We start from the raw sequence: 19596 nt of genomic DNA, 5'->3' as shown, positions 1-19596 counted from the left end.
ACAGTCACAGTGAAATGACAGTTTTCCAGCATTCCAGACACAAAGAAGATAAACCATATAGTACAAGTCAAGTGTACAGTGGCATGGAGGCTGCTGGAGATCAAAACCAGGATCTACAGCACTCCATGGACTCACACTAAGCACAGCAAATACAATCAACCAAAATAATGGAAAACTATAGAAAAACTGTAATCAATCACATCGTTTTGCAAACATCACAGAGTATATATGTAGACCAGCAGAATGACAACAGCACCACTTCAAAGAAATTCTTCACAAAAGCTAAGAATAACACTGGTTTAAATCAGTTGAAGCATATACAAGACACCAATACTAGTACATAAGCAAGATTTTTTTCCAAAAGCAGCAGCATCACAAGGAATTAAGGAAACACAGGTAAAGCTGAAAGATTAAAAATGTGAGTTTATCCCTACCTAGGGGAACACGTATGCCAGGTCTATTGTTGTGTACTTAGGAAATTCAGATTCCCTGACAGTGCTCTTCACAGTAATTGCATGTTTTTGTTAAAAATATATGAAGCTTTCAGTCTCTTCAGTGATGCATTTACATCCTGGGATGATGAAGCCATCTCTGGGCAAGATTATTGTAGCAACAGCAAAGACTCTCAGTCACATGAGAGAGTCCTACTACGAAGGAGCTCAGTGGCACCTCTGTCAAGTGCATTGACATTTACATTGATCAATACTGCCTGGTCTTCCCCAGAACCAGTGGCTGTACTCTGAGCATTTATCACACCTATACAATACTTCTTACCATCTACAGTATGGGCTGAATGTCCACCCTTGTTTGCTGGGCATCCAGAGCTCCAAAGGAAATTCAGACAGTTAGGTTCTGTTCTGGTATCAGCTCCAGGCAGAGGAGAAGAGGAATCATCTCTGAAGAAAATTACACCTATGTCAGATTTTACAGATCCCATCTGAGTCCAACCATAGCCCTGATTCCTCACACAGAACCAGAGACTTTGTTGAGGGATGCCTCTCTTTCTCCTCACAAGGGGCACTTTCATATTTTTGGTTTTACTCCACTTTGAAGAATTTTCATTTCCTGCAATGCACAGGTCACTGTATTCTGAGCTGCTTTCTTACAAGCCAAGGTTTTCTGGATGCACTTTGTATACTTCATGTTTGGCTATGTTACACACAGTCTCTTAACAATGAGAAGGAAGCTTATTGCAATCAACAACTATGTGCTAGTATTCTGTAGAAAAAGGAATTTTCCCCACCTCACTGTGGGGAAGTATTAGATATGCATAAACATAACCTTGATACCAACCTACAGTCCATACCATAACCATTTTCACATTTCATTCATATACACAAATATTAGAGAAAACACATACATGAAAATCAATTTATTGTCATGTTGTGCTTCTAAAAGATGGGAAACAAACTGAAAATACGAAGCAAAGTACAGCCATGAGTAACTCTTTTTTCCCTTAACGCAAAAGTTCTGCTAATTCACATTTTGTGATTACTTGAAGGCTCCGTATTCTTTCATAAAGGTATTTATGAAAATACATTCTTTTTGCACAACACTATGTTGTACCTAACAATCCTCTGAGTAATTTTATACAGGCAAGCAATTTTTGGTAGAAACTGCATAAATACTTAATGGGAATTCGAGATGAAAAAGCAGTGTCAGGCAGGGTTATATCTGCATTTTAAATATATGCATCTTCCTTTTCCTCATGTCATCCTCCTCAAGTTCCTTATTTCCCACATACACTAAAATATATCAGTCATTTTGGAGAACTTTTTTTCAGTCAGGGCAAGTTGAACAATATATTCTGTTATAATGCCAATAATGTAAGATTAGTTTCTAAAAAGTTCCTCATCATGCCAGGCATTTAAAGTGAATGGTGAAGTGCACATGAACCACCTAAGGAAGCACAGCTCTGCCCCAAACCCTGCTGTTTACATCCTGTTCACTTGTGCAATTGCTGGCCAGGTTCCAGCAGCAGACAACATTCATGTCAGTAGGAGAAGGACCACTAAGCCAGGACACACAGACTCCCACCAGTATTCACTGCCCACTGGGCCCAAATCTCTTTTTGCCTTGCACCTGCCCCTCACTCTGTGAGTGTGCAGTCCAGAGCAAATACCCAAGCAAAATCGCCACAAACTATTTCAGCTACCAGAAGCAGAGTAAGAATAATATGGTTGCTAAACTCCTGGTAGCCTGGTTTACCTTAGTTTTCTGTTACCTTAGAGATGCACAGTGTAGATAATGCTTCAAGCCACCCTGACTTGCTTACATAGAAGCACAGAAGATCTACACACACGGGTTCCAGTAATATGAGTAAAAAGAAGTTGATTGGATGGACCTGACTTATCACCAAGTCCTATAAGGGTGAATACACATACATTACAAACAGATAAAGATAACTGTCTGCTTTATAGATACATTGCAACATACGTGCTTGACATGTCAAATACATGGCTTATTGGTATATGCTACTATGTTCTGGGACTGGTTTCAGCAGACACATACACAACACTAATAAATTAATGCACTGTGAGACTGAACTCATAAAATACAAATTGCTTAATAACTTCCCAACTGATAGTACTATAAGACTTGCATTTTGCTCTTAACAAACTCCTTGGAATTCAGTTTATAAAAACAATTCTATAAAACAGGTCAAATATCTGAGTCTGCAGGAGATCTGAACAGTTTGTGCAGGAAGGTGTAAGAAAGCTAAGCTAAGTATAAAAGATAAAAAGCTCCCTAGTAATTCCGTATGGATGTTTCTTAATTCAGCCTCCTGAATCCCAGCTACAGCACATTCTACTAGAATTGCAAATGCAAGCTGGAGTGAACAAACATGCTTTGGTAAACAAGTGCTCTGGCACACAATGTTACGTAGGCAGGGTCTATGCAGAATGTCAAGAGTTCTTCCGCAAACTGTAGAGATGCACAAGAACACAAGCAGCATATTTGCATTTTCAAGCTATTTACTTGTATTCTATTCAAATGAAACTAAACAAGGGTGTTGGTCTGGGACAGGGTGCCCCCCCTCTCAAAGGGCACAGTCTTTTTCAGAAATACCAGCACTTTAAAGGCAGCCCAAAATAACAGAATAGAGTGGATTTGTGTTCACTATTCTATTAATGCTTCTAACAAGCTATTTATGTCAAAAGCACACACATTCCACCACAGCACTGTTACGCACTAACTTAGGAGTGAAAAAAAGATAGCAAACAATAAAAAAAAAAACACTACCAAAGCAAGAAGTTGTATCTCATACTAAAAAAATTACAGAGGTTTAAGAAAAATGTATGAGTTTATTGTTCAATGTCTTTAGTTTGTTTACTTGCTTGTTTAGCTACTTCTTCATGTTTGCCAGATCCCCAACCTGTTCCTGACCCATACAGAAGACATATTTCCATCTATCAACTACAGTCTGGTTTTTGTTCTCCAAGCACGAAAACTCTTTATTTTTAGTCCTGAGAGCCATGGGTCAATGCCTTAAGTGTGTATGTGGGTCTGAACTATTAAGTGAGTTTCAAGAATAGTTTTATACAAAGATATGTCAGCAATCGATTTATATAAAGATACACCTGTCCTTTTACCAGGTAGAATAGAATGGTTACCTTTTACCAGGTAAAACCAACAGGATGTCCAAGAACAAGCAGGGACAGGAGACAGATGATCCAACTTATGAGCTCCACTAAATTTTTTTTTAACGTATGTGATGTAAACACTGTAAAAATACAAAAATATGTCTCTTGAATCAATTTTTTTTCTTTTTTCTCTCTTCCTGCTATGTTGCAACATTGTGTCAATTAACATATGTTTACCTCACCATATGCCTGACAGACACCTAAAAGATAAGAATGCTTATCAGGTCGCCTCCTGGTGCATGGTGGAGACAAAAACAATGAAAGTAGAAGGAAAAAAGACAAAAATATACGGATGACTCATCTCTGGGAAGTCTGGAAATCTGTGTGTATCAGGGACTTATGCAAAAAAGAGACCCCTCTTCTTTTTGCTGTATATAAAAACCCCAGAAGAAAAGGAGAAGGCGACTTTCCTCTAGACCCCCCCTCTCTCGGCACTTCAGCTTCAGCTACGGGACAGAGAAGCGGCAGGAGCGACAGACCCTACGCACCAGACTACAGCCAGAGGCCAGGGCCGGCGGACAGTGATAACATCTTAATTACTCCCTCCTTCTTTTCTCTTCTTAACGATTCTTCTCTCCAAAGTAACTAATTGTATAAATCCTAAATAAATCCTTGTAACTTGTTTAAATCATAAAGCCTGGTTATTTTTGTAAATTCACGCGTCGTCTTTGAGTAGTGGCTGAATTTTCCTCACAATCAAAATATAAATAATAACTCGGATCGTAACAGTACGGATGAATGGTTGCACCCAGAGAGTTGTGATCAATGGTTCAGTGTCCAAATGGAGACGTGTGATGAATGGTGTTCCTCAAGGGTCAGTATTCACACCAGTGCTATTCAATATCTTTGCTTGTGACATGGACAGTGGAATTGAATTCACTCTCAGCAAGTTTGCTGAAGACACCAAACTGTGTGCTTAAGCCAATGCATTAGAGGGGAGAGATGCCATCCAGAGGGACCTCGACAGGCTCAAGAAGTGTGCAAAATGCATAAAGTTCAACAAGGCCAAGTGCAAGGTCCTGCATCTGGGTGAAAAGCAATCCCATGCATGAATACAGGTTGGGAGGAGAAAAGATTGATGGCAGCCCTGAGAAGGATCTGGTTGGGGGCTGGGTGGACCAGAAGCTCAACATGAGCCACTGATGTGTACTTGCAGCCCAGAAAGCCCACCAGCTCCAGGCTCACAGCAGCCTCCCAGCACCTGAGGGGGGCTACAGGAAAGGTGGGGAGGGACTTTTTACAAGGGCATGTAGCAATAGCACAAAGGGGAACAGTTTCAAACTGGAAGAAGGGAGGGTTAGATTGGATACTAGGAAGAAATTCTTCACTGTGAGTGTGGTCAGACACTGGCACAGGTTGCCCAAGGAAGTTGTAGCTGCCCCTTCTCTGGAAGTGTTCAAGGCCAGGTTGGATGAGGCCTTGAGCAACCTGGTCTGGTGGGAGGTGTCCCTGCCCATGCAGGGGGGTTGGAACTAGAGGATCTTTGAGGTCCCTTCCAACTCTAGGCATTCAATGATTCTCTGTATCTTTTTTTTTATAATAAGACAATCTAGCAGAAGCCAGTTAATGGGACACTAAATCTGAGCGTGAAGCATAACCAACAATTAAATAAATCCCTCTAATCTTGGTATTAATGCAAGAGCACTGTTCTAATAGGCAGATTTTAAAAGGAACACAACAGTATTTAATCTTTCAGGTCAGCAATTTTTTTTTAGGCTGGGTATTATGGTGTTGGGTTGTAAGGACCACAGAGAACAAGGAAAGATATTATAGGTTATGGCATGGAGCATGAATACTAAGTAGGAGAAGTTATCACAAAATTGTATCTATTGACATTAAGCTTTGAGGTACACACTCCCATTTTAAAGGAACAAAAAGAAACATAATTTAAAAGGCATGGTAATTTTTTGCATTGTTCAAATTAGTCAAACGTTTCATATGAAAAAGTTCCTGAACACAAATCCAAGCTACTCTGATTTCTTTCTGTAAAGCATGAGATCAAGAATATGTCTTATTCCAACTACGGTTTTCTCCAACAATGCTGTACAAATTAAAGTAATTTTTGTAGATGACAGACGGATTTTAAGCATGTGTAAGAGCACAAGAGCAAAATGCCAGGTTTTTCTAATTACATGGCAATCTTTGTGTCAACCAAATTCATTAAATGTTTTTATAAATCTTTGAAGCAAGTTAAGAAAAAACTTGTTCTAGAAAGAAGATAAAGAATTTTGTAAAACATGAGAACTCAGGATGTTGTGTATCTCATAAACAGAAACACCTGATGAACATGCTGTTACTGCATCAGTAGTAAAATATGGGATCTGTGCAGAATATGTAAAATGTTCAGGAAACAACCAATAATCAACCTTTGTTCAGATGGAAGCACAACAGAGATGAGGATACCCAGACAGGAATATGCACCATGCCAATGGATGCTCATAGGAGGGATGCTGGAGAGGGGTCTTACTATCTTCCACTCTTGGATAAATCTAACTTCAGTCTGAAGCAGTTACCATGTAAATGCTTGAAAATCTCTGTGCCACACTAGGTGTTTGCCCTCAGCTTTGGGATGAGTCACTAGCAGATTTCTACACCAAATTGCTTCCGATTCAAATGTACCTTTCATTTATATTAAGTGCTGTGGTAACAGCCCTTCAGAATACCCACTTCAGAAATGTTTCATCGTTCACCTTTATGTAACCGTGGTTCTCCCAGGCCTACGCTGCTCATTTTTTTCCTTTGTTTGCCACCAATTGATGCCTACCCACACACCACCAGTAGCACACCAGAACAACAGGGAAGGCCTGCACTGAGGGCACGGTCCCCTTCCTGAAGGAACCAGGGGTGGTGGGCAGATGTCCGGCCAAAGGGCTCTCACCACACACCTCCTTTAAAATAAAGTCAGGGTAATTATGGGTCTTTTCACTCCTTCACTTATTTGCCTCCACTGGTTGATTCAGAAGCGTCTTCAAAATCAGAAAATTCAAGCACTGCTTATTACTCATTCTCACGAGAATAATGCCTTATTTTGAGATGAGAAATGAGGAAGTACTGAGGACAAAAACATTTTTTTACTTAATGCTTTTAAAGTCAGAGCGAGCAAGATGGCTGTTTATACTGCTGATTCCTGTTTCCAGCATTCCTACATGCATAGTTGCTGAATAAAGCTTTTCATGTACATTTTATTGTATTCATTGTGAACTTGCAAAGCTAAAGCTGTACCACATTTTAAGCCAGATCAGCTTAACACTTTTATGGGAATGACAGAGTTTCTATTGACGAACAAAAGGACCAGAGGTGAAGGGAGACAAAAAGAGAACAAATCAAAGATTAATCTAACACTAAAGAGAGACAATTTGGACATCTCACATAAATGTAGGGACCAATGTCGGTGCTAGAACTGTGGAAGTATGGAAAAGGAAAGATGTGAGGATTAGTTGTTTAATTTACATGGAATAATATGAAGTCTTGTTTTGCTGCATGTCCCGGAAAGTTGAAAGCAAAGCCCATTATTTCCTGTAGTGTCTGGGGAGAGGAGACAAAACCATGCAGAAATCCCACTCCTTACTTTATAAACACCTCCTCCCCCCAAAAAATGGAGATTTTATTTTGTAAGAGAAAAAAAAATTATATACATATATCTATATACACACACACGCATCTATTAGGGGGTTCCAAATTTATTTAGAAGGAAAGTAAATCAGACAGTAACAAAAAGTTACTTCACAGAATACGTGTCCTTATCTTCTGAACACATAGAGTTTCTGTCTTACAATTTTAAAGAGCACCCCAGCCCTAATTCTTTAGTGCCATTTAACATTATTTACACATTTTTGTCCAGCAACAGCAGAATCCCCAGTTGATACACAAATGTTTGGAAGACTGCTCACCAGCCCCAGAGAGATCGGATTAATTCATTTGCTAAAACTCATTTCTAATTGGGTACAGAATAGGGAGGGCTGCAAATAAAATAACACCAAAATCACATTAAGTTTATTGGGCTGGCAGTCTTAGTGCAAACAGGAGAAGAGGAAAGAGAAACCTAAAAAAAGCATTTTGTGAACAAGCTGGCAAAGTCTTGCCCGCTTTATTATGTTAACCTCTAAACAGCATGTACTTTGGGGCACTTCCTTCATTGGAACAGACAAAAGTCTGTAGGCAGTTAAACATGCTGCAAACAGTAATAACAAATAGTAGGCAACAAAAAACCAAGAGCTAAGAATATCAGAGACCCAGTGAGTCAATTTAACTTTAAATTCCTGGGGAAAACAATCCAGAACAATTAATAAGCAGCACCTGGAAGATAATCTGCACTAGAAGCCAGAAGAGATTTGTTCTACCACACAGCTAATTCCCTTTGACAGGCCTTCCAGATAGGTAGGAGAGAAACCACAGATGTCACATCTTCCCCTAAGTAAGGCTTTGAAACCGCCTGAAGATATTTTAACAGTGATGTAGGAAGAATAAGCATTAGTTCAGGATGTGAGAAACAAAGGTTAAATCTATCATTGTCAGGACAGAGTAGCGATCTGGAAGGACACAATGAAATGTAGGGGGTTATATACAAGATACGGCCCACAGGCAGCAAACATCCAATACAGAAACACAGGATGGGAAACAAGAAGGCAGCAGACTGCAGCAGGTCACAAGAGACTAACAGCGTGCTGTTGTAAGAAACACAATCATTGCTGTGGGATATAAAATAACATTTAACAAAAAGTATTGGAGCGCCAAGCCTAAGCATAATCTGCTGAACGCAAAAGAAATCTTTCTACTTTACTCTGTTCATTTCTGAATACCTAGGAAAATTGTGGACCCAACAGAGAGAGTCTAGGCAACAGTAAGGAGAGTGCAAAGCAGCCTGAAAAGTATGATTTATGTAGAGGTGGGATGGAGAAGCTCATTGTTAGTACAGATGAAAAAAAACACTTCAGTGATAGCTGTTACACTGGAAGACTACTACAAAGTGAAGGGAATTGTCTCTTCAGACTGCTATGGATAGGATAACTCTTAATGAGCTTACAATGAGCACAGAAAAGGTTAAACACTGGAAGAGGGGAGACAAGAACAGTTAAAAATATAATGGCAGGGTAGTGAAGCACTGGAAGAGATTCCACCAGGAAAGAGCTTTCAGAATAGCTGAGGCAAACATTTTTTAAAACACAGACTGCACCTTTGGGGCAGAGACAGTTAAATAACTTCTTGAGACTGAGAGCTTATGGCTGGGAGCAATGTTCTAAGAAAGACATGGTGGGAAACAAGAAGGGGAAGGAAAAGTGGCTTGAAAGCACTGAGAGAATAATTTAGGGGAGTCAAGTGACAGACAAGAAATGGAGACAAAATATATGAAAATAGACTGTCTCTTGCAGGGGGAGTAATTTCAGAGTGTGTTACCCTTTCATGATCAACTACTTAGCAGGATGCACCTGAAGAGAACAGGCAAACTCCAGGTGTAGGCATCTGCCCTTGCTGTAGTTTTAGTTCCAGTGCCTACCTTAGCAAGTAATGCAGTGCAAGAAAAGCACATTCATAGAGAGAAAAACACTTAATGTTGAGGACACAGCATCCACCTTACTCAAGCTGGCATTCCACAATTTTCTATGTTTTCCTTCAAGGCATTTCTAGCCTAGGCCTGGGGCATAACACCCACTTGTGTTCAGCAGGTATTGAAAGCACTTCTGCAGAACATCTTCCAGTCTGACTTCATCTTAAAGGCTCATTTTCATCCAGCTCATTTTCCCAAAGATGACACAGTAAATTGAACCAAAATGTGGTGAGGGACATACTTCCAGAGCAGGCTCCTGAGCTGAACTAATATGGTAACACAGGCTCACCCTAAACCAAACCAGAGGAATCCAGGGTCTAACAGTGGCAGGAAGCAAAGCAGCACAGATCAGCTTCAGCAGACCAGAACAACACTGCTTACCTCAACTGATGGACAGATGGATAGATAGATAGATAGATAGATAGATAGATAGATAGACAGATAGATATAAACACTTTGCAGCAACAAGCATGACTAGAGTGACATCACTAAATGTATAGGCACCTGACACTGCCTGTTTTGAGACAGCATATTGACCATTTTAGCTGACATCTGATGTGACAAAGATGTCTGTGGTAGGTCTGCAAATAAACTGTAAGAAATCATCACAATGTTTTAATTTAACAACTACATTTGCTTTAAAATAAAATTGCTAATAATCTGGGTTTCCTTCCCTCCCCTTCCCCTTCCCCTTCCCCTTCCCCTTCCCCTTCCCCCTCCCCTTCCCCTTCCCTTTCCCTTTCCCTTTCTCCTTCCTTCCTTCCTTCCTTCCTTCCTTCCTTCCTTCCTTCCTTCCTTCCTTCCTTCCTTCCTTCCTTCCTTCCTTCCTTCCTTCCTTCCTTCCTTCCTTCCTTCCTTCCTTCCTTCCTTCCTTCCTTCCTTCCTTCCTTCCTTCCTTCCTTCCTTCCTTCCTTCCTTCCTTCCTTCCTTCCTTCCTTCCTTCCTTCCTTCCTTCCTTCCTTCCTTCCTTCCTTCCTTCCTTCCTTCCTTCCTTCCTTCCTTCCTTCCTTCCCTCCTTCCCTCCCTCCCTCTTCTCTCTCTTTTTCTCCCTTTCCTGTCCCATCCTTGAGAACATACACCTAGAGTCTTTCTGACTCATATAAATTAAAACAGCAGAAGCAAAACAAAAGGCCAAGCACCCAAGCAATCAATCTTTTCCAGCTGCAGAGTCATTAAGCCATAACCAAGACAAGTTCCAGTTTCTCATTGCCAGTTCCTGATTTCTTATCAACATATCTTTATTTCATTATGCAACTTTCTTTTTCCTAAATAAGGGCCACACTGTGCACATGTCTGTGTGTCCACATTCCTGTTTAGATTCTGGGATGGAAGGCCTGCACCCTCTGTGCCTTATGTGCCTCTGTAGCTTCTGAAATATTTGGCACCTTTGAATTCCTTGTCAAGGACTATTTTATTTATTACTTTGTACACATCACACATCTAACATTGTTCCCTGAATAATTATCTGGGCTTTGACTCCATGGTTGATGATAAAATTTGTTTCAGGTCACTTCAAGTGATGCTTCTACATAAAACAGCAAAGTGATTTTTGCACACATTGACAGGCTTACAGTTAATACCTGAGTAAAAAACCCTGTAGATGTTATGAGATTCCTCCTTCTATTTTAATTCTTTAATTTTAAAATCTTTTAGTTCTTTAATTTTTAAAAAATTTATATTTTAATTCTTTATAAACACACATGAAACTTGGGGCAAAAAGCCCCAAACAACCTCAACAAATATCAACAAATAAATTAAAATGTTTGAACAGAAATTTTAGATACCTTTTAATACATGAGAGAAGCTATAGAATTCTGCATTTATTTCCAGATAATTAAACAGTGGGAAAAATGGCCAAGGGCATCAAACACAAGAATATCTTAACCAAGGATCCTAGCCAGCTCATGTTGCAGAGCTCTGTTTGCAAAACAGGAAAATTATTTACACACAAATACTCCACCAGTTTAACACTAGAGGTGGTTTACAAATTTCTAACAGCCTCTCTCAGTTCACATAAACTGTACTTAAATACGAGATGTCACATCCAAAACCAAATGAATCATAAACTTGAAGGTCATCTGAACTGATGAGCTAAAATCAAACTCCTACTTTACATTTACATTGCCTTGGATGTGTAAATTAACATCCAAGCAGCAAAACTTACATTTGGCTTGGGCAATAGATAAATTCTTTCCTTTTCAGACTGCCTCCTGATTTTAATTGGGTAGAAAGCTACTGTAAATATTTTCTTCTTTCTCACCCCTTCTTCCCAAGATTTTTTTATAAACAAGAGGAGTATTGTTCAGCTGCTATGTACTATATTCCACACACCCCAAACCAAAACAGGGGAAAAGTAGGAGTTCAGATTGCTACAGAGCACTCACTGTTTTATAGATTTTTTTGATCATGTGCTGCAGAACAATTTTGCATACCACCAAAAAGTCTGACTAATGGAACTTGTAGCATCTTATTTAACTTTGCTTTTCATTATCTGCCTAAGGAGAGAAAAGTGGGCTTGAAAACTTTGGCAAGTGAACCTAGAAAGATTTGCTCAGCGGTGTCCGAGTCTCTGGTCAACAGCTCTGTGCTGTTCAAAGCCCAAGTACAAGTGCATCACTGTTCTCTCATTTAAATGTAGAATAATTCTAGGATTCATGGCAATGCCAGCTTAAACTTAGCTCTAAAGAAACCCTTTGTTTTCAAACAAATCAGTGCCTGGTTTTAGATAATTCTATAAAGAATCCTATTCATCCACCACATAACGTATTAGTTAACATGAAAAGAACACCAAAGAAGCAGCCAACCTCTGAAAAATTCTGAAGAAAAGTTAAATTAAACCAATCTATCTGGCATATGCCTTTGGAGTTACATTTCATGTGTGTGGACACATAGACAAGATGTAAAGCCTCATTGGAAACAGCACAGTTTGTTCTTGATACATACACTTTACAATGGAACAGTCAAAAATTTTGGAGCACACTGGCCACACTCTCTTGCCAGAGTAAAGTAGTTGCTCAGGTTTCCTGTCACTGCTGCAAATATCACACATTTTTTAAGGGAAACTACCAAGGGACACTTTTGTGGTCCCCGACAGAGAAACCCCATATGTTTTCAACCAGGGTTCTGAACACAGAAGGATGGCAGAAAAGAGACCAAACAACCCCAAAGACAATTGATACTCTTTAACCAAGGCCTGAGGGTGAAATTTAGATGTTTTAATACTGAAATGCAGCTTAAGTATTTCTATGACAGTCTGAATTGCTCTTACAAGGGATTCTGATTTTCATCAAGCTAAATATTTACAAGAAATTTACTGTGAGTACCAGATTAGATTAACACCATTATATTTATTACTTAAATGAAATGAATGAAACAAAGGGGGGAGAAATCAGGGGCAACTTGGATTCTAGGTTGTCAGTACCTACTGTAACATTAGATAACCCCCTTCTGTTTCACTTCTTACCTCTCATAAAACACTGCTATATGGTCTTTAATGCTACATGCTCTTTTTATTTACTATAAATGAAAATATAGGTTTTTTTATTTTTCTTTTTTTTCCTATAATGTCATCAAGATGCACCATTACCACTGCAGTAAGGAAGAAGTCTCCCAGCTCTCTGATGCACTTGTCTTCAAGCATTTGACAGTCTGGGTACTTTTGCCAAGTAGCTTTTATTTTTGAACTGTTCTAAATTTTTTCCATTTTGTAGCTCTTGGTAGTATTCCAAACTCATAGACTTTATGCATTTGCATCCCATCCAAAGGGAGTAGAGAAGTTTTTTTTTTTCTTTAATTACCTCCTAGCCCTATTCCATGCTCTTCCCAACATTAAGGCAAAACACATACAACAAACTGAAAATTCTACAGCATTTAAGTAAAAGTATTTATTTTTTGAATGCTCAGGCCTTACTTGTTTACTAAACTTAGTATGAAACATACTTTAGGGCTTGATGACCTTCCCCCCCCAAAAAAAAAGTATGAACCTAAACTATCATAATCCAAATAGTCAGCTGTTTTGTCAGAGCCCTGCGGACTGAGTACATTTACATTTAAATATGTATACATATGTAAATATGTCCAACATCCCTGCACTTAAACAGGACCTACACAGGGCATAGAAGAGGTTAGCAGATGGACAAGCCCAGGGCTTCAGCCTGTTCTTTAGATGATGGGGATATGCTTGGACTCTCTCAGCCTTGAGAAGAGAAGGCTTCACAGGGACCCAACAGCAAACTCCCAATGCCTTTGAGAAGGTTACTGAGAAGACAGAGACAAACTTTTTGCTTGCAGTGCATTGCATGAGAAGAGAAATCACTGTGAGCATAACTGACAGCGAGGACAGGTTGTCCAGAAAGGCTGTGGAGCCTCTGTCTTTGGAGGTCTTCAAAACCTAGCTAGACAGAACCCTGAGCAACCCTGTCTGAACTCAGGGTTAACCCTGTTTTGAGCAGGAGGTGACACTCAACACCCCACAAGATTCCTTCTAACCTGGGTAACACATGATTTAAGACACTGAGCCCTAGACAGCTCTTATCCCTTCAGCATAAATTCTGAGCTGAATCCACAAATGTCACTGAATGCAATATTATATGCAGGACAATAATGCTCACAAGTCCCCCAAACACAATTTCTCATTAATATATCAGTTTGAGCAAAGATTAAGGGTGCCAAGCACTGAAATAGCCACCAAGATAGTTTCTGAAAAATAAGAGCTGTGTTTCCCATTGGAGCCTGATTTTAATAGCAAAAAAGGAAAGTTATGAAACCTCTAAAACTGACCCATACACGGCCTGTATTTAGATATCAGATTTTGTATCCTCTATTAATTAGATTAATATAAATACTTGGGAGTTATTCCAATTCTACAGCTGCTCAATAAATACTCAAATATGAGGTATAACTCCATGGGACAGTGCAGATCTCTGCAGTTAGCACTGAGTTCAGAACCAGAGGCAAAGCTTTTCTTGGTCTGATGTCTGCTGCAAAGTACTTTGCAATTAAAGTTTTAAATAGTTCTGTTTTGTCAATAATTTCACAGCAGTGAACAAGAGATGCAGAAGTACTGATGAAGGAAAATCAACTATAAGAGCAAAGCAGCATGCTGGTACTCCAGAAGCAGCTGAAAATGGGCCAGTGTTGCTTCCCAATGGAGGCAAAGCATCAGAAGTTGGTACTCCTTTGGGTTACTCCAAGAGAAGTCTAATAGTCTTTAAAGTTATGCAACTTCTGCAGTGGCAGGATTTTGCAATAGCATTTGGCAAGACATTTACCACTAGGAGCTTGCCAGTCACCCTAGGAGTCTCAAACAACTGCCAAAAATAAGATGAGATGTCTCTTCGAATAAAGGAGCTTTCAAATAAATTTAGACACCAATCTTGCTTATCCACACCCTTCCCAACCAGGTGCTTTCTTGCCCTAGAACAAAGAAACACTGTAGAAGCAAAGCAAATTTTTCAATTGTGACAGAACGAGGAACTGTTGTCAGATGATGCTTGCAGGGTTCTGATGGAACCAAGTGAAAAGATTGTGTGAAGATAAAACCTTACTTCTTCCTTTACTAAAGGTTAGGGAAGACAACTCTCAGCACAGAGAAAGGCAGAAGGAATAGAGCTACAGGACAGGTTATAGACTCCCTGACTTAGGGAATGGATCATTTATGACAAGAACTGAACATTTGCATGATTCAAAACTACGAGGCTGGCACTTACTGCTTCACGAGAGAGAGGTGGCCTGGGATGGAGATTCCTGCACTGGTAATGGAGGTTTCTGGTAGGAAACACTGGACTCTCTCCACTTCAGCCCCAGGGCTTCAACTCCTAAGCCAAGACTACAAACAGATGTCATCATCTACTACAGAGCCCAGAGCCCATTCTTCTAGGCCTAGTTTTCTCCTAGGGCAATCAACCAAGTGTTGCTCCCCTCTGAAACACCGAGGATGTTTTGGAAGTTCCCACCTCTGATAATAGTCTCATCATCAACAGCCAAGCACTAGACCCCAGCCCGCCTCCCAGGGGAACAAACTGCAGCAGCAGAGTCAGGTTCTTGCTGGTGCTGCCCCATGAAAGCCTTGGGCAAGCTGCTGCATCACCTCATCTACAGTTCTGGAGCCCCCAACACAGGAAGGACATGGAGCTGATAAAGTGAGCCCAGAGGAGGACCATGAGATGATCAAAGGATGGGTGCACCTCTCCTGTGAGGACAGGCTGAGAGATTTGGGGTTGGTCAGCCTGGAGAAGGCTCTAGGGAGAGCTTATAGTGCCTTCCAGTACCTTGAGGGGCCCACAGGAAAGCTGGGGAGGGACTTTTTTACAAGGGCATGTCGTGACAGGATACCCAGGGTGCAAGGACCAGAAGCCCAGGTTTCAACTCTGAGAACACAGTCAACTCTTTAGGCAAGTTCCACCAGCAGCAGCTCTCAGGGAAGGCTGAGCACTGGCTCCTCTTCTGGCCCATAAAACTGCATTTCAGGAGACAACCAATCCTATCAGCATCTGTGTTTACAGGGTGTTTGCCAGGTGTCCCAGTTTCTTGATCTCTTCAGGGCTCTGATGCTCAGCTACAGCAGCTCTAGATAAGGCGCTTAAGAACTTTCTGCTTAAAGAGGGAGATTCAGTACATTTAAGACACTTTCAGAGTCAGGCAGACACTATGTTAGGTAGCTTGGAAGACTTGTGGGGATAAATTCAGTTTGAGAATTAGGAATGCAAGAAGGAACCTGATTAGCACATATTAAAATGTTCTCACAGTATGCTGAAGCACTGCAGTTCTACTTTGGAAAGTGTGTTTGCTTTGCAGGTTAATTTAGCATATGTATACTATTTAAACTTGAATAAAATGAATCCCTTGATATAAACACTTGAAATGCTAACTTCAAATAAAACAACATATTGCTTTACTACAGCTCAGTCTATGTAAATACATAGATCACTTAAGCTAGTTTCTCGTTCCTCAGTTTACAGAAAAAAAATATTCATAGCAGTATAAGTAATCGATGACTTATAAGCATCCAATGATGAACTGACAAAAACAACCAATAGTGATTTTCCTGTCAGGATGTGCCCACTCCTTAAAAAATAACATTTTTCTAAGTGACGAATTAGACAGCCAAAAATAAATATTCATTTATGACTACAAATATGTGTCATCTGATCTCTATTTACATGCAGAAATTCTGGGCATTTGTGTATAAAATGGCTGGTGTCTGTAGGACAAAAATGCCCTAGTACTTGCATGCAAATTATAAAACTAAAACCATCTGGAAAATTATTTGGGATACAGGAAGGACAATCCAGGAGAGAGCCGATGAGGGGATGTGGCTGAAGGATCACGGCTTATTAGAAGCTTATCCCATGTGGATGGGATGGAAAATGAGATTTGACATACCCTCTTATACAGTGATGACTAACATGAACCTGCAATTAGCATACACTGCATTATAAAATGACAGATGATTTCCATCATAAATCCTAGATCCCAGGGGAGACAAGAGTTGCTTTCCATCTATTTTTATTTGCTAATACCTGTGACATTTTATTATATATACTTTATTTTTGGCTCTCAGCATACCCTATTGAAATACCTTGTTGCTGGGTCAAATCAGCTTTGGAGGCTTGCAGCTAGCTAGGCTGAAACAATTCTGCATATTAAAAAGTAGCAATCGCTATTTTAAACACAAGCCATTACAGTCAAATTATCCACCTACTTGTGGATTAACTTTAAACAAGTAAAAAAATGAACAGACTAGTAATTTTAAAGTGCCCACATCTTAAAACTTGAAGTACCAGCTCCCTGCAATACATTATTTTATAAGCAGAGTGTTCTTGGAACCACTCAGCTAATGCCCCCTGTAAGTTCTTTGGACCTCTGTTAAATGAGACTTGAACATCCAGCTTTGTCAGGCTTTTAAGAATATCCTTAGAGAATGAAAACGTACAGAGAAATCCTAAAAAGCAACAACTCCTCTCAGCTGTTGATTACCAGAAAGAAGATCTCCTGAGAACAGAACCATGAATGTCAAGTCTTGCAGTACTCTGGGTACTGCCCATGTATACACTAGCCCCTGCAACTCTCCTTCCCCTCAGGAAATATTTAATCCTCTTTTGAGATAACAATAGATACTGAATTTATTAGATTAGCATGAAATAAATTAAATGCAGGGGCTGTCACCATCTATTTAGAGTGTCCAATATAAATTTAAATGCTATTTCAATGGCCAGAGCAATAACAAAGAGGCTCTAACACTTCCTAGAGAGAAATACAGAGAGTGAAAACTACTTTTTGCTGCCAACTAGTGCATATTGCTGCTCTTCATACACTTCCCAAAATAAGGTAAAGAGCTTGGCTGCATTCAAACAAAAGCAGCTCTGCAGGAGCACCTGAGTCTCAGCAAGGGGAAGACAGCGTGCTGACCAATGCTTAAGAAAGAACTGAGCCAAAGATGTCCTGCAAAAACAAAGTCACGCAGGTGAATGCTGTGGAACACACTTTCAAGCTCCACTAATTCTCCCCCCAAATTCAAATCCTCCAACTTTGCATCAGAATTTTACCTTTCCTGTAAAAGATCTGAGCAGAAAGTGCAGATACTTTGAAACTCTTTGTACACGGGAGAAGAAAACATTATTTTCAATTTCTCCCTGCCTTCAACCTGCTATCATTCTGAACAGGTAAAGAGGCAATTCCAGCCCTTGCCTCTCTGGCAGAGAGACCACCAGAAAGAGACTGCAGACCTGAGCTGTCTTAAGGGCTGTTCCTTCCCGATGCACAAAGCAAAGTGAACCAGGACCTCCCCATCCTACGGAGATTTTTTTCAACTCTCTGCAAATCCCAAGCCATCTCTTACCTCTTCAATGTCTGTTTCCATTTTAGCATCACTGTCTATGTGGAACTAAATAGTGGAACTGAAATGGGACTGCGTGGTGCCCACAGCTGCAACACAGAACTCAAACCCTCTCAGACACACCCGTGCATGCAAAATAAAGTGTAAAATGTAAAACTACACAGACACATAAAAACATTAGTGCAAGTATGCTAGCAGGCGCAAGCAGCGCTGCTGGAGAGAGGTGGGAATAAAAGAAAAAGACGAGAGGAGAATGTGAAACGCAGAATGACTTTGCAAATACAATATTTAAAACTATACCCACGGGAAACAAAAACAAAACGGCAAAAAAGAAAAAAAGAAAATAAAAGGAAAAAAGCATAAGTTTCTACATGTTTGTTTGTTAATCCATCTGCGAGCACTTTGCTCCCGGTTCGTAACTCGATCCCTGCAACCAGAGCCGCCCGCCCACACTGGGCAGCTTTCTCCTGCCGGGTTTCAGTCCCCCCCGCCCCGCAGGAGGCTGAGGGTGTGGGGGGACACACCGGACACGCTCCACGCAGGAGCCACTGGAGGTGCACGGAAAGCACCCGTGCACTGCCAGGTTGCAACAAAAGGGAGGCAGCACGGCCCCGTGTCCCGACCCCCACCCCGGCCGGTGAAGCTCCACGGACCCGGACGGCCCCGCTTTACACCGCCCGAGTGCCCGCCGGCTGCGAGCGGCCCCCGGCACCTGGCCCGCCGTGCTGCCCGTACCTGCCTGCCTGCCTGCCTCCCTCCCGCCGGCCGCGGACGAGGCCGTCGGTCCGTCGGTCCGTCCGCCCTCTCGAGTGGCCTCTTCCTCCTCCCCGGCGTGGCCCGCGCTGCCGCCTTTGCCTTCCCTGCCGCGTCAGCCGCGCTCCTCCCGCCGCAACCCCGAGCTCACGGGCCCCCGCCCGCCGCGGGGACGGGGCGGCCACGGGCCACCGCCGCTCCCCCCGCCTCGCCGGCGCAGATGGAGCCGCTGCCGGTGTCGGGACCGCCGTGGCTGTGGCAGCCGCCCGCACCTCCCCCGCCGCCAGCCCGCGCCTACCAGCGCCCCCCCGGGCGGCGAGGAGCGGCCCCGCCGCGGGGTCAGGCGGGGACTTGCGGCGAGTGGCGGCCCTGGCCCGCTCCGCCTCCCGGCTCCTATCGGCCTGCCCCCGGTTCGCTCCCGGGAGGGCCCCGAGGCTGCAGCTGCTTGAGGGAGAGGCACGGGCAGAGCTGCGCCGGCTGCCTGCAGAGCTGGAAAACGCGGGGGTTCGAGGCAGGGATTCCCCGGTTCCTCCAGCCTCCGGTTAAACCGGAGGGTAATCCCGGGCGACGCGGTCTCCCTCAAGTCCAAGCCGGGCAGCAGACGCTACACCTCGGGCGCGGTGGTGGTGCCCTGGAGCAGCGCCCGCGGTGCTGGCCCTTCGCAGGGACTCAAGACGAGTTATTCCTCGTCAGCCAGACACGCACAGCTTGCAGGGATGCGGGGTCGCTCCGTCAACCTCGAAGCTGCCTGCCCTGGGACAGCAAACGGAGATGCATTTTCGATGCCAGGATTTCATTGAGCTGGCCAGCAAAAAGGA

General features: G+C 42.0%; 1 protein-coding gene across 3 annotated transcripts in view; it reads right to left on the bottom strand.

Moving 5' to 3' along the window:
• SGK3 (serum/glucocorticoid regulated kinase family member 3) overlaps positions 1-18900 on the bottom strand; it is a 63371-nt gene extending 44471 nt beyond the window's left edge. Inside the window, exon 1 of one of the 3 annotated variants that reach the window (XM_071737680.1) lies at positions 18761-18900. The gene's annotated coding sequence lies outside the window, so the exon portion shown is untranslated. The remainder of the gene's footprint in view (positions 1-18760) is intronic. The other 2 variants (XM_071737689.1, XM_071737686.1) reach the window with 2 other exon arrangements.
• Between the last annotated feature and the right edge of the window lie 696 nt (positions 18901-19596).

Source organism: Heliangelus exortis, chromosome 2 (assembly GCF_036169615.1).
Source record: "Heliangelus exortis chromosome 2, bHelExo1.hap1, whole genome shotgun sequence".
In the NCBI taxonomy this organism is placed as follows: Eukaryota; Metazoa; Chordata; class Aves; order Apodiformes; family Trochilidae; genus Heliangelus; species Heliangelus exortis.
This window is presented reverse-complemented; position numbering and strand designations above follow the sequence as displayed.